Source organism: Notamacropus eugenii, chromosome 5, assembly GCF_028372415.1.
Source record: "Notamacropus eugenii isolate mMacEug1 chromosome 5, mMacEug1.pri_v2, whole genome shotgun sequence".
NCBI lineage: Eukaryota > Metazoa > Chordata > Mammalia > Diprotodontia > Macropodidae > Notamacropus > Notamacropus eugenii.
This window is the reverse complement of record NC_092876.1, coordinates 1,270,654-1,283,767: the sequence shown is the minus strand read 5'-3', so window position 1 is coordinate 1,283,767 and position 13,114 is coordinate 1,270,654.

The following is a 13,114-nucleotide window of genomic DNA, read 5'->3' as shown; positions in this document are numbered from 1 at the left end:
GCTGAAGGCCTTCCCACACTCCTTTGATGGAAGGGGCTTCTCTCCAGTGTGACTCCTGTGACGCTGGATGAGAATCATGCTGGCTAAAGGCCTTCCCATTCATAGGGCTTCTCTCCAGTGTGAACTCTCGTGTCTGATGAGGGTAGACTTATAACAGAAGGCTTGCCCACAGTCACTACATTTGTGGAGCTTCTCCCCCAAGTGAATTTTCTGGTGCTGTGTAAGGTACATGAGCTGTCTGAAGGCCTTCCCACAGTTGGCACATTCGTAGGACTTCTCCCACTGAATTCTCTGGTGCTGTGTGACCTGGCTGAAGGCCTTCCCACAGTTGGTGCATTCATAGGGCTTTTCCCCAGTGGGAATTCTCTGATGGCAAATGAACTCAGCACCCCTGCTGAAGGTTTTCTCACATTGATCACATTCATCGGTGTTCCCTCTGGTGTGAACACTGGTGACTGCTCAGGGCACAGCTGTTGCTGAAGGCTTTCTCACAACCTGACAAGGACATGCTTCTCCCTTTTACGAACTTTCTGGTTTTTGAGAAGGCCTGGAGCACAGATATCACATTCTTTAAGCTTCTCTCTTGCAATGGGCCATTAGGGCCTGAATTCAGATGGATGTTCTCCCCCACTGGCTTGTGGGTGGCTGCAGGTAGGACTGGCAGGCCAGCTCTTCCCTCCTGTGGAGGGGCTAGCCTTCCTCTCTCTAAGCCCTGGCCCCACAAGACCCCTGGAGAGCATCTGCAGAGGAACTTCCCAGAAAAGTCCCCAGGTCTTGGTTTGGGAAGCAGTCAGCTCCTGATACCATACTTTGAAATAAGAAACTTGAAGTCACATGCACCTTCCGGTTGGGTGATCAGAGCTGCTCTTCAGGGGGCCCCCAGGCTGAGCTGCCACCTGTGTCCACCCTCATTCCCCCAGGGACTCCCCAGGGTCACACAGGTAAAAAGCTGCAGAATGTGGGTTCACACCCAGGGCTCTTTCCACAGCTAACTATAGAAGCCTTGAGTGCTCTCCAAAAGCTGAGAAGCGGAGAGGTGTGAGGATGAAGGGTATCCTGGTACCCAGAGCCCCAGGCTGCTGCCAGCCAGAAAGGAAAGGCCTCAGGGGGCCCCCTTTTGTTCTGCATGACCATATATATTTTTGACAGGGATTTTGTTCTTTGAGAAAATGAAGACTTTTGTTCATTAGAGAGGAAAAACCTCAAACCTTTAATTAAAAAAAACAACACAGAATTTGGAGTCAGAGGAGATCTGAATTTAAATTCTGCCTTGTTAAGCTACATAAAGTGGGACAAGCCAGGTGCCAGCTCAAGGCTTCTTCAGTTTCCCAGGCAGTACACTATGGACTTAGACTACATGGTCTCAAAGCTCCTTTCCAGCCCAGGTGCCTGTGACTCTGTCCCTCAAACTGGCACCCTCCGAGCATGCCAGGCACCTATGGCTGTGAAATGTTCAGCAGAAAGTGCTGCAGCCTGGCCCAAGAAGGCAGTGGAGCGGTCAGCAGGTGGTCCTCTGCCCCTTCCCTTCCTCACCAAGGGCAATTAAGTCATCAAGCAGGGTCTCTCGCTGACCCAGAGGGCTCCTGGTCGTGATTGTGGGAGGGCCTCTGTCCAACCTCCGACAGAAGTGGCCACTGGGAACCCCGGCTCTTTCTCAGGGCTCTGGCAGGGAAAGGGGCCATTTTTAGATTAGAAGGCAGAATCCCAGGGCCAGTTTGACTTCAGCTCAGATGTACCAGGCCTCTGGCTACAGCTCAAAGACTAATCAACAACCAATTTCTTCCTCCAAAAACAATCTTCAGGAGGTGGAGCTGAGGTCACTCAGGTCCTTCTCTGCATCACTGCTGAAACAGCTCCAACGACAGGGAAAGGAGCTAGAACAGGGAACAGGCCAGAGCAGAACAAGGGGCCGCCCCCACCCCAACAGCTCCCAAGAGCTCTCCTCTCTCAATGAGCATCTAGGACAAGCCCTCCACCGGGTCTTGGGACCCTGCTCTCGTACCCAGGCCTGGATCTCTGCCAGGAGGGCGCTGAGGAAATGCCCAAGCACCAGCCCCTGGACCACCTGCTCCTTGGTGTGGATCTGGGGGTGCAGCCAGGCCAGTACAGCCCCGATGTCTTGGAGCCCAGGGAGTCCCCTCTGAGGCCAGCAGCTGCAGCTGTCTCGGTGGATGGCCAAGACCCTGAGGGTCTTCCCCTCCCCTTTTGACTTTTGTTCTATTAAAGGGGCCACCCCTGAGTAACTTAGCCCAGTGGATCTCACTCGGGCCAGGGTCTCCCACTGCGTTCTGGGCATCTCCATCATCCTGATGAACACCAGGCCACTGGACCCAGACGGCTCTGGAGAAGTGAGGCAGGTGACTTTGCAGCGCCCCTCCTCCCCGAGCACGTCCTGCCATGGTCCGCCCGGACCTCGGCCCCCGCCCGAGTGACCAGTGGCCTCGGACAGTCCGCAGCGCTGGCCACCCCGGTCACTCCCACACCCCTCTCGGACCCTCCGTCACCGCACCCCCCATCCCAGGACCCCACCCTGCCTCTCCCGGACCCCAGCTTTGGGGAGGGGGCTGAGCTCCGGGGTCACCACCCCTCCTGCACAGTGAGGTGGGCGGGGCCCTGGGGGGGATCGCAGCCCCCCACCACGGTGGGCACCCCGGCTGGGCTCAGCCCAGGCAAAGGCACGGAGGGGGCGTGGGAGGTGACCGTGCGCCCAGGGAGGGCGGGAGCGCAAAGATGGACTGCGGGGACTGGGGCTGGGGGGTCGCCCCGCCCTTCCCTGATGACATCACTCTTACGGGCCGGAGTGACGTCACTAGGGCGGGCCTATCTTTCCCCACCCTCCTCCAGCCCAGGCCAATGAGCACACAGCCAACCACGCCGCTCTGAACCACATCTCCCAGCATGCCAAGGGGCAGTAGCGCACAGGCGCAGACCACAACAAGGAGTCCGCCCAACCTCCTCTCCCCTCTCGCCACGCCCCCTCGCTTCTGCTGCGCAGACTCACTCAGTGCAGGCTCACCCCCTTCCTCGGTGCAGATGTCCTCCCTACTCCGCCCCTGCTGCTCCAGGGGCAGGGCTTTATTGGGCGCTAGGGGGCGCTAGAGGGCGGGGAGTCATGCAGACCCGAGTTCCAATCCAGCCTTAGACGCTGACTGCCTCTGAGACCCTGGGCAAGTCACTTCACCTCTGCCTGCCTCTGTTTCCCAGCACAGCTCCTGCCTCATCAGGAGCCCTTCGCCCAGCGCCCGACACAGCGTAGGCACTAATCCTTTATTACGGGTGGGCGCTGTCCGTGCCTCCGTCCATCCATGCCCCCCTCAGGCCCTGGTCTGGCGTTGGCAGCTGCCTCCGGTGCGACACTGTTGGGAGACACAGAGAGCTCAGCGGGAGAGCAGGCGCAGGGTCAACAGCCTGTGGACAAAGGCAGGGAGGCTGAAGATGGCACTGCCCCCAGGCCGGTGCAGTTCATCCCCTCACTCCTCCCCTTCAGTGGGCAAAGGCAGGGAGGCTGAAGATGGCACTGCCCTCAAGGCCGGTGCAGTTCATCCCCTCACTCCTCCCCTTCAGTGGGCAAAGGCAGGGAGGCTGAAGATGGCACTGCCCTCAAGGCCAGTGCAGTTCATCCCCTCACTCCTCCCCTGCAGTGGGCAAAGGCAGGGAGGCTGGAGATGGCACACTCACTTCTGGGGCTCTGGGCCCAAGGGGATCATGTGGTGCTCCACGTGGTCCAGGGAGTGTTTGCACACTTTGCAAGCAGGCTCCCAGTCCTGACAGCAGAAGAGGGTGAAGGGCTCCTCGTGCTGGACACAGTGGTCCTGGGGCAGCTCACGAGGCTGGAGATGCTGCAGCCGCCTCAGCAGGGCCCGCACTCGGTCCACACGCAGGTTGGTCCGGAGTTCCCTGGAGGCTCCCCCGGGGAAGCAGGCCCGGCACCACGTGGTGCCACAGGGGCCGGTGACAGGGTCCTGGAAAAGGTGATGGCAGGCCGGGCAAACCAGCTCCTTCTCCAAAGACTGAATCACTAGAGCGATGTCCATGGCTTCTGTGAGAAGAGAGGGGATGGGGCGGGGGGGGGGGGGGGGGGGGGGGGGGGGGGGTCAGGAGGGAGGTGCCGAGGTCAGGACCCGAACTGGGGGTACAGCCAGCGGGTCAGCCATCTCCTACCCTTGGGAGGAAGCCAGCCTCACTGGCAAACAGGCTCCCAGCCGGACAGGGACTAGCTAGGATGGGTGCTAGGGAGGTTGAGAGGCACCCAGCCCACAGGGGCAGAGACTGGCCAAGTGACCCCTTCTCCAGCTGTGGACTAGAGCAGGGAGCCCTGGGCCCTCATGCCACAGCTAGAGCCCTCAGGCAGGCTCATGAGACCCCCCTCCCAGGGGCAAAACCAGAATCCAAGGCACTTAGTCGCTAACCAGAATTCTAGGGGGCCCCCTGAGGGCAGGGACCCAAAAGCCAGAGTAGACCCCAGTCACTGGCCCTTTCACAACCTTGACCCTGACCACTTTGTGAAGCTCATGAAGACATCACCCCGTGAGGTCAGTGGTCCTTTTGGAAAGCAGCCTTCAGAAGTATTTAGGGGCCAAGTCACCCCGTCTTGAATCTGTCCTAGAGTGAGAGCAGCTGCTTATGGAGGGTCCGCCAGTCTGGAATCCTGCCTTAGGCACCTTCCTACTGGTAACCTGGGGCATAGCACTGAGCCTCATTTCCCTCATCTGTAAAATGCGGGTGATAACCATGGCACCTCCCTCTTGGGGCTGTTGCAGGGACCACAAGAGGTCATAGAACCCTAAAACAGGTTAGCTGTTTGCCATTTCCTGCCCTCCAGTAAGCACCCCTGGATGCTCACCACCTAGGTCAGGGGCATAACCACCAAAACCAAATCTTACTTGCCTTCTGAGCACTTCCAATCTGACTAGTCTGATCGCAGCTGGTGTCGCAGTGCAGATGTATATGAGGAACAGCATGAGTCAGCCACTGTCCATAGGAACCACAAAGTATGGGAAAGCCAGTCTGTGCAGGGTTTCCAATGCTCCCAAGTTTATACTGGACCATAAAGGAAAGTCACTGCATCAGACTGATCAAGGGAGAGCCATGGGCAGGCTTTGGCAGTCAAGGGAGTGCAGGGCAGATGGCAGTGAGGCACGGAAACCAATTAGGAGGCACCCTACTAATCCAGGAGATCATGTGGGAGTAGAGAGATATGAGAACATAGGTAAAGAGGGCACTGTTGTGAAGGTAGAAGGAAGGACTGAGCTTGGAAGAAGAGTGGAGGAGGATGATGTGAGACCATGATTGAGCTGAGCCCTGGGATGGATGGGAGGGAGGGAGGGAGGGAAGAATGATTGGATAGATTGATGGAAGGAAGGATGGTTGGATGGGTAGAAGGATGGAAGGAAGGAAGGAAAGATGGGTAGATGGATGAAAGGAAGGAAGGGTGAAACGATAGGTGGATAGAAGGATGGGTGGATAAATGGCAAGGCTGTGGTGACCTCTCTGCTGACCTCCACTCTCCTAGCTCCAACAGCCTTTCAAACATCTCCAATTGGATGTCTTATACTCAATATTCATTCTCTTTCCTCCTACACCCTCCCCACTCCTTTACCTTTCCTGTTACTAGAGGGTGTCTCCATCCTCCATCCCCCACCCCCATCCTCCAGCTTCTTCAGGCTCCCTACTTAGGAGTCATCCCCCACTCAATAACCTCTAATGGCTCCCTATGATCTCCAATTCAAGTACCAAGCCCTGTGCTTGGCATTCAAAGCCCTTTGGCCCCTCAGCCTTCCAGTGTGGGGACACTGGCCTCCTGTCTGTGTCCATCTCTCAGCTGTCAGCATTCTTTCTGGCTGTCCCCCAGGCCTGGAAGGCTCTCCCTTCTCTTGACTCAGCCAGAAGCCCACCTTCTCTAAGAGGTCTTTTCTACCGGCCCCAGCTCCAGTTAGAGCCGGCTTGTACACAGTTGTTATATTTTCTCGCCCCCATCAGATTGTCAACTCCTGGAGAGCAAGACCCAGTCTTTGCAGCTCTTGGTTACCCTAGTCCATGGCACACAGTAGGTGCCTGTTAGATGCTACTGTCCCAGACACCTGACCTTGGAGCTTTGGAACAAAGGATGATCCCGGGTCTCTGGAGTCTTCCTGTGCTAAACCAGAGTGGAAAGATGCCTGGAGACCTGGGGTCCCAGCTAAGCCCCTCACTGTATGGGAGACAGGGCTGGCAGGGTCTTGTCTAGCCAGCCCTGACTAGGAGCCTAGTAGGGCCAAGGGCGGGTAGAAAATTTGGGGAGGGGGGGGGGCGGGAGGGCCCTGGGGAAGAAATAACACAGGCCCTGCCCCAGTGGGCCCAGAGAAAAGGGAGAGCAGGGAAGGATTCCAGCCCCAAGGGGGTCCAAGTTCTCCTATCCTATTCCCCGGGGAGCCAGACCCAGAGCCAAGGTGCCCAAGTGGGCCTGGGGGACAGGACAAGCACCTGGCTCGGACACAGATCCTCTGGATGCCAGGCTGTTGGGCAGATTGGACTTACCTAAGCAGGAACAAGGAAGCCAGCAAGGATTAGGGGGAGGGTCTGGTCTTTGGAGAACGCCGTCTGCTTCTTAATTTATAGCAGGCCCTGTCCACACACCCCCCCCCCCCACCCTCCCACCCCACCGCCCATCTCCCCACGCCCCATTAGCTCCAGAGCCACGCCTCAGAGGTGCCAAATCTGCCCTTGGAGGGGAAAATGCCCGAGGGTAGCCACTGTCTTTCATGGTCTCGAGGTTGTGGTTAGTGGTGTCTGACTCTGGGCAACCCTCCTGGACAGGCCATGCCCTTTACTCTGATGCAGTACAGACTCTTGGAACCTCCTTGAATTCTCCTTGAATCTCCCCAATTAACCTGGCCTTTCATACTCAAATCTGTGGCCATTATCTGTTACCTGATCGCCCCACCTGCTTCCCACCCAAACCCTCCATTGTCTGATATCTCCTGATTGCCTCCAGCTGTTTCCAACCTTTGACCAGTCATCCCCTCCTTGGACTTCTCCAGACCCTCCCTAAACCCGTCCTGCATCACCTTAGACTACCAGACCACCTCCAGATCCCTCCTACTGTCTTTTCTGTATTTAAGTTGCATCTCGCCTCCATGAAGGGGCTCAGATTCAATCCAGCTCAGACTCTGCCTAGTGATAATATTTAATGTAAATTTTAGACTTTAATAAGGGCCAAAGTTTGCATTAAGAAGAGCCTGGACCTAATAGTCTCCTTTGTTTAGAGGATGCCTTTCGATGGGCAAATGGGACTTCCTTATCAGACCCTTCTTCTAGCATCCTAGAGTTAAGAGAAAAACACAGATACCTTGGGGTGTGTCTTCAGCTTTTGTCAAACTCTGTTAAGATAAACAGCTTCAAAGGCCTGTTGAGGACAGGATGTCTGCAGTCTGGGTGATGGGACTTTTCCTTACCTGTGTTGACCTGAAAACTTTGTTAAGAAAAGGCAACATGGCTAAATGCATACATTTTATGATTTAATTAATTAATCAATTCCCTATTAAAGACAACGGTAACATAATGCATTATGGAGCCAGAAATGTTCTGGCTACCCAGTGCAGAAATCTTCTGGCTTATATACCTTTTGCTGTGAGAAAGGAACTCTCCTAGTTGAACAAATCATAAATTTAGTAAGACAAGACAATTAACAAAGTAATGTTGGTCAGGCCTTGGGATTCCAGCTGGGTAAGCATATGTCTTGGTGATAAGGAAAGATACCCCACCACTAGTGAGTGGCAGGCGTCCTGCCCTAAACAGATAACTGACACAGGAAAGGGTAAACAAAGTTCAATAGAAATTACGACCTAAGATGTCTGTGTTTTCTTTACCATTAACATGCCATAACATAGTGTAGGTGTACAAATATTAAGATATGGAAAACGTCCCATTATTCAAGATAGCGTCTTAGGTTAAAGGTCTTCTAAGGAGTGTAGAGTCGGCCTTGGCTGGCTTTTGCTGACATAGGAAGAGGCATTCTCTGAGTTTGCTTCAGAGAGAACAAAGAGATTATTCCAAAATTTATATTAAACATTATCACCTTGAATCACAAAGGCACACTACGCAAGGAAGATGCCCATAGCCTGGGATCACAAAACCCAATTACAATGTGTTTACCATGTGAGAACTCCTTCCTCATGGCAAAATGTACTTAAGACAGTCAATCTGTGTACTAAGCAGCCAGTTCTGATCCTGGCTCCATAGCGCTATGTAACCGTTTTCTTCATGGGGAATTGCTTAATTAATTAAATCATAAATGTATGCGTTTAGCCTGTTGCCTTTTCTTAACCAAGTTCTCAGGTCCACACTAGCTGAGATTCCATCTGGCCCACTTGTGAAGGCAAGCGCTACAAATGCTTAGGCTCCTTAAGAGTCAACTCAATATGGTGAATCTTTAATAAACTTTGTTTACTTTGGCTTTAAGAAGGCTTGTGTCCAATTCATTGGAGCAGGACCTGGCCTATCGGTATTTTGGGGTCCCCAGCACCCCTGAACCTCAACAGCTCCACAACACCCACTGGCCCTCACTCTGCCTGCAGGCTTTCCCAACATGAGGCTCTTTTCCAAGGAGTCCCGTCTTCTCCTGACCAAGGCTTCAGCTTCTGATCTTCTGGTGAACAGCCTGAATTAAGGGCTTCACGGCCTGACTTGATCTTGCAGTCCTAAGGGCTCTCAAAAGCCTTTCTGTGGGTAAAGTAGTTAAATAGATGATAATGTTTAATATAAAATTTTGGAATAATCTCTTTGTTCTCTCTGAAGCAAACTCAGAGAATGCCTCTTCCTATGTCAGCAAAAGCCAGCCAAAGCTGACTCTGCATTCCTTGGAGACCTTTAACCTATGACATACCTTGAATAATGGGTCTTTCCTTTGTATCTTATTATCTATAGACACATACTATGTTATGGCATATTAATGGTAAAGTAAATATAGACATCTTAGGTCACAATTTCTATTGAACATTGTTTGCCCCTTCCTGTGTCAGTTATCTGTGGTGGGATTTCCTTCCTTGTCACCGAGACATATGTTACCCAGCTTGGAATCCCAACATTTGATTGACATTACTTTGTTAATTGTCTTGTCCTACTAAATTTATGATTTGTTCAACTAGGAGAGTTCCTTTCTCACGGCAAAATGTATATAAGCCAGAAGATTTCTGCACTGGGTAGCCAGAACATTTCTGGCTCCATAATGCATTATGTAACTGTTTTCTTTATGGGGAATTGATCAATTAATTAATTAAATCATAAAATGTATGCATTTAGCCATGTTGCCTTTTCTTAACAAAGTTTTCAGGTCAACATAGAATAGAAAGGAGAGGATCCACTCTGGGAGTTTGCAGTACCTTAGTCTGATGGCAGAGGAACTTTCTGCCAAGATCCAAGGTCCACTCAGCCAAGATGGGTGGGGCAGGGTAGAGTGGAGGGCCACACCTGGGGGGGGCGGGGAGGGGCAGGGGTTGTGCCTGAGACTGAGAGCTCAGACTATGAAGAGGAACCCATCTTCTTTCAGTATTTACCCAGAGCCGGGCAGTGTGAGGAGGCTACGCTGAGGGTGCACTCCCTTTCGAAGGGGGAAGATCCCCGGGACCCCCAGAATCCAGGGCAGATGGTCAATTCCCAGGGCACTGGGAAGGCAGGAAAGGACATAAGCACTTATTCAGTGCCCCCTGCCCATGCCAGGCCCTGACCCAGATGCTGAACAAATCGTGTCTCACTGGGTCCTGACACAGCCTCGGTGGTTGGTGCCATGGCATGCGATCTGAATATGATCCCCTTTCATAGTGGGGAAACTGAGGCCAACAGGACGAGTGCCTTGCCTAGGGTCAGCCATCTAGTAAACGTCCTAGACCGGATATGAATGAATCAATGAACATGTATTACGCTCCACTTGGTGCCAGGCTCGATCCTAAGTTCTGGGGGTACAAAAAGGCCAAAGCATGTGACTGAAGCTTACATCTAATGGGGGCGAAGGGGACACAAGCAAACCAGTGTGACCGCCCCAGAGCCAAGGGTGTGCCCTCGGTCCTGCCGGGCCAGGCCCAGAGCGTCCTCTACCTTTGGCTTCCTGGGGACCCCGGGAGCGTCCAGGGCTCCCAGCCTCGAAAGACGAGGCAGCCGCCCCAGAAGTCTGCCTTGGCCCTGGCCCGGCCTGCTCTAGAGCTCTGGGGGGCTTTCCCCTGGGACAGTCCCAGGCTCCTCTCAGGGCTGAGCCGAGCCATCTCACTCCCAATGGGAGAGCTCCTTCCCTGGGTGGTCTGGGGGAGATCCTGCTGGGGACCCTCTTGGATCTGTCCACGGGCTTCTTTGTTATTCTCCATGTGTATTCACTATGGAGTGGATCTCAGCTGGGGAAGGACCAAGCTTTGGATAGAGAGCTTGGGTAGGGCATGCTGGGGGTCCCCAGAAATGACAAAGCCAGCGGAGGTTGGATGGAGCCCCATCCCCTTCTCTAAGGGAACAGCCTGCTGCCATGATGGCAGGAGGGAAGGTCTCCCCTGGAGATGGGGGGCAGATCTCTAGTGACCCCCACTCGGCCACACCAGCACCATGTCCTCACAGCCGGGGGCCCTCTCCTCTTTTACACAAATCGGTTCAGACCCGCTGCCCACAGGACAAAGCCTGGGGGAGCAGGGAAACCCACTAATATCACTGTTCCTGTTCCCACCCGTTGTCGGAGTTGCCTTTGAAACTTGCCCCGAGAAGCTCAAAGCGTTAAGTTAATGTTGTCTTTACATTTCAAAAAGAATAGTCAGCAGTGAACATTTGTTAAACGCCTACTGTGTGCCAGCTGGGGCGACTAGGTGGGGCCGGAGTGCACAGGCACTGGGCTTGGGACCCCAATGACTCATCTTCCTGAGTTCAAATCCAGCCTGCTAGCTGTGCGACCCTGGGCAAGTCACTTCACTCTTTTTATCTCAGTTTCCTCATCCGTAAACTGAGCTGGAGAAGGACATGGCAAACTGCTCCAGTACTTTTGCGGAGAAAAACCCAAATGTGTGACTGAAACAAATGAACAGGCTAGTTTGGGATACAACTATGAAAAATCTGGGGGGAGGAGTGGGGAAGTGTACCCCCAAGGGGGCATGGTGGATGAGTGCAGCCTGTAGGCACTGCAGGGTGGGGGAGAAGAAGGAGATATCTGTCCTATCCCTCCATCTGGCCTGGCTGCCCCTCCAATCAGAGGGCTGCTTGCTCGTACAAGAGGATGGAATTTCCCAAGGATGAGTTTCCTGGAGACATGGTGGGGACAGGACAACAGCGTGCCTTCCAGATGGTGTCTCTCTGGTCTGCTCTCATTAAACGGAGATAGTCCATGGAGGCCCGAATGACCTAATCTGGGCCTCAGTCAATGTGGCCACTGTGAGAAATACCCTACCCAGGACCCCAAAGGAGCTGTGACTTCATGGACTAGGGAGCACCCTCCAAGGATGCCCATTATGACCAGTCCACACTAGCCCCATGCTGGACAATTCAAGTCCATACCGTCCTGAGAGCTCTCCCACATGCTTGAGACCAAATCTCCAGAGAGGGAGTCAGAGGCACCGTGACTGTCTTTTCTGATCATACATCTCTCCATGTGATGTGTTCTTGGGATGCACAATTTACCCATCAATCATGCAACTTTCCAGCAGAGCTTTCTGTGGAAAGTGTACTTTCCCTGTGGCTGATGAGTGGGGTGCAGCTTTTGTCTTCGCCCACCAGGTGGTACCCCGGGCTTGAGCTGATCCAAAGTTCCCTTCAGGCTTTCTAGCACCAGGCATGACTAGGACCAGCCACCTCACCCCCAGCCCCACCCCAGACCGGCAGTCCTTCCATCCCCTTTAAGGCTCACTTCAAGCCCCACCTTTCTCAGTTCCACCACTGGGTAGTCTTCTCCCACAAGACAACTATTTAATCCATGGTCCAAGACACTCCCAAATTTTACTTGGCTTACTGTCAAAGTTCCTCCAGGAAAACTGACAAAGTCTCCAGTTCCTGTACAAACACTAATGTTAGCAAATGCATGCCAGGTATAAGACAGCCTTTCCTCAGAGGACCACAGAATATGTGGGAGGATTCCCCAAAGCCTATGATCAAATACACAAGCATAAAAAGCTCCCAAATCTCCATTGACTTCTCCCCTATTCTCCAAGGGAGCTGGAGCCCCCTGATATTCTAGTGAATCCCCTTGAGAAAGGAATGAGAATTTATTAAGTGTCTACTATGGGCCAGGCTAAGAAGAAGCTGTTACAATGATGTCCTTTGATCCTCACAACAGTGCTGGGAGGTAGATGGCATTATTGTCATTTTACAATTGAGGAGAATGAGGCTGCTAGAGGTTAAGTGATTTCACCAGCTAGGAAGTATCTGAGGCTGGATTTGAACTCAGATCTTCCTGACTGCAGGTCCAGTGCTTGGTCTACTGCCTTTTCCTGAAAGAGTGCTTCCCAGATCCCCAAGGTTTGATTGCCATCTTGGGGGTTTGACCACTCCAGTCCAAAAGGTGGGCATGCCTTCTGGGGCCAGCCAAATGAGCATTCCCCTTCCCAAAGGGTCAGCACTAATCACTGAGGCCCAGATCTCTTTGACAGGCTTCCTAGGCAGCCCATCAGTCAGTAGGGGGCAGTCCCAAGCCCTGGGACCCCAGGTTAGCTCTGAGGGAAATGTCCCTCAGATGTTCTCCAGGAAAGACTCCTGGTTGGAGTCTCCCTCACTGGCCACCTCCCTCCACATATCCGTTCCTACACTCCCCTCCTCTGGTCATTCCTCACTAGGGCACATAGTCTCATCAACACCGCCATGATGGGCCACCTCCCCAGATCCCAGCCCTCTCCTTTTGCATCATCTTCCACAGACCTGCCTCAGGCTGGAGGCCAGCAAGACTTCCAAGCCAAGGGTCCCAGTGGCACCTCGGGACTGCCCACCTGTTTCCCCTTGGTTATCTTTCCAAGACATCCCTGGAAATACACATAGGTCCCCCTTACTTGGAGCAGGATTAAGGAAATGAGATGTAACAGTGGGTCAGAATCACATGTTGACAGCAAGAAAGAGGCTTGAAGAGTCCCGGAGCCAACGGCACACATTTTACACAGCTCATGAGGGCTACTGTGTGCAGGGC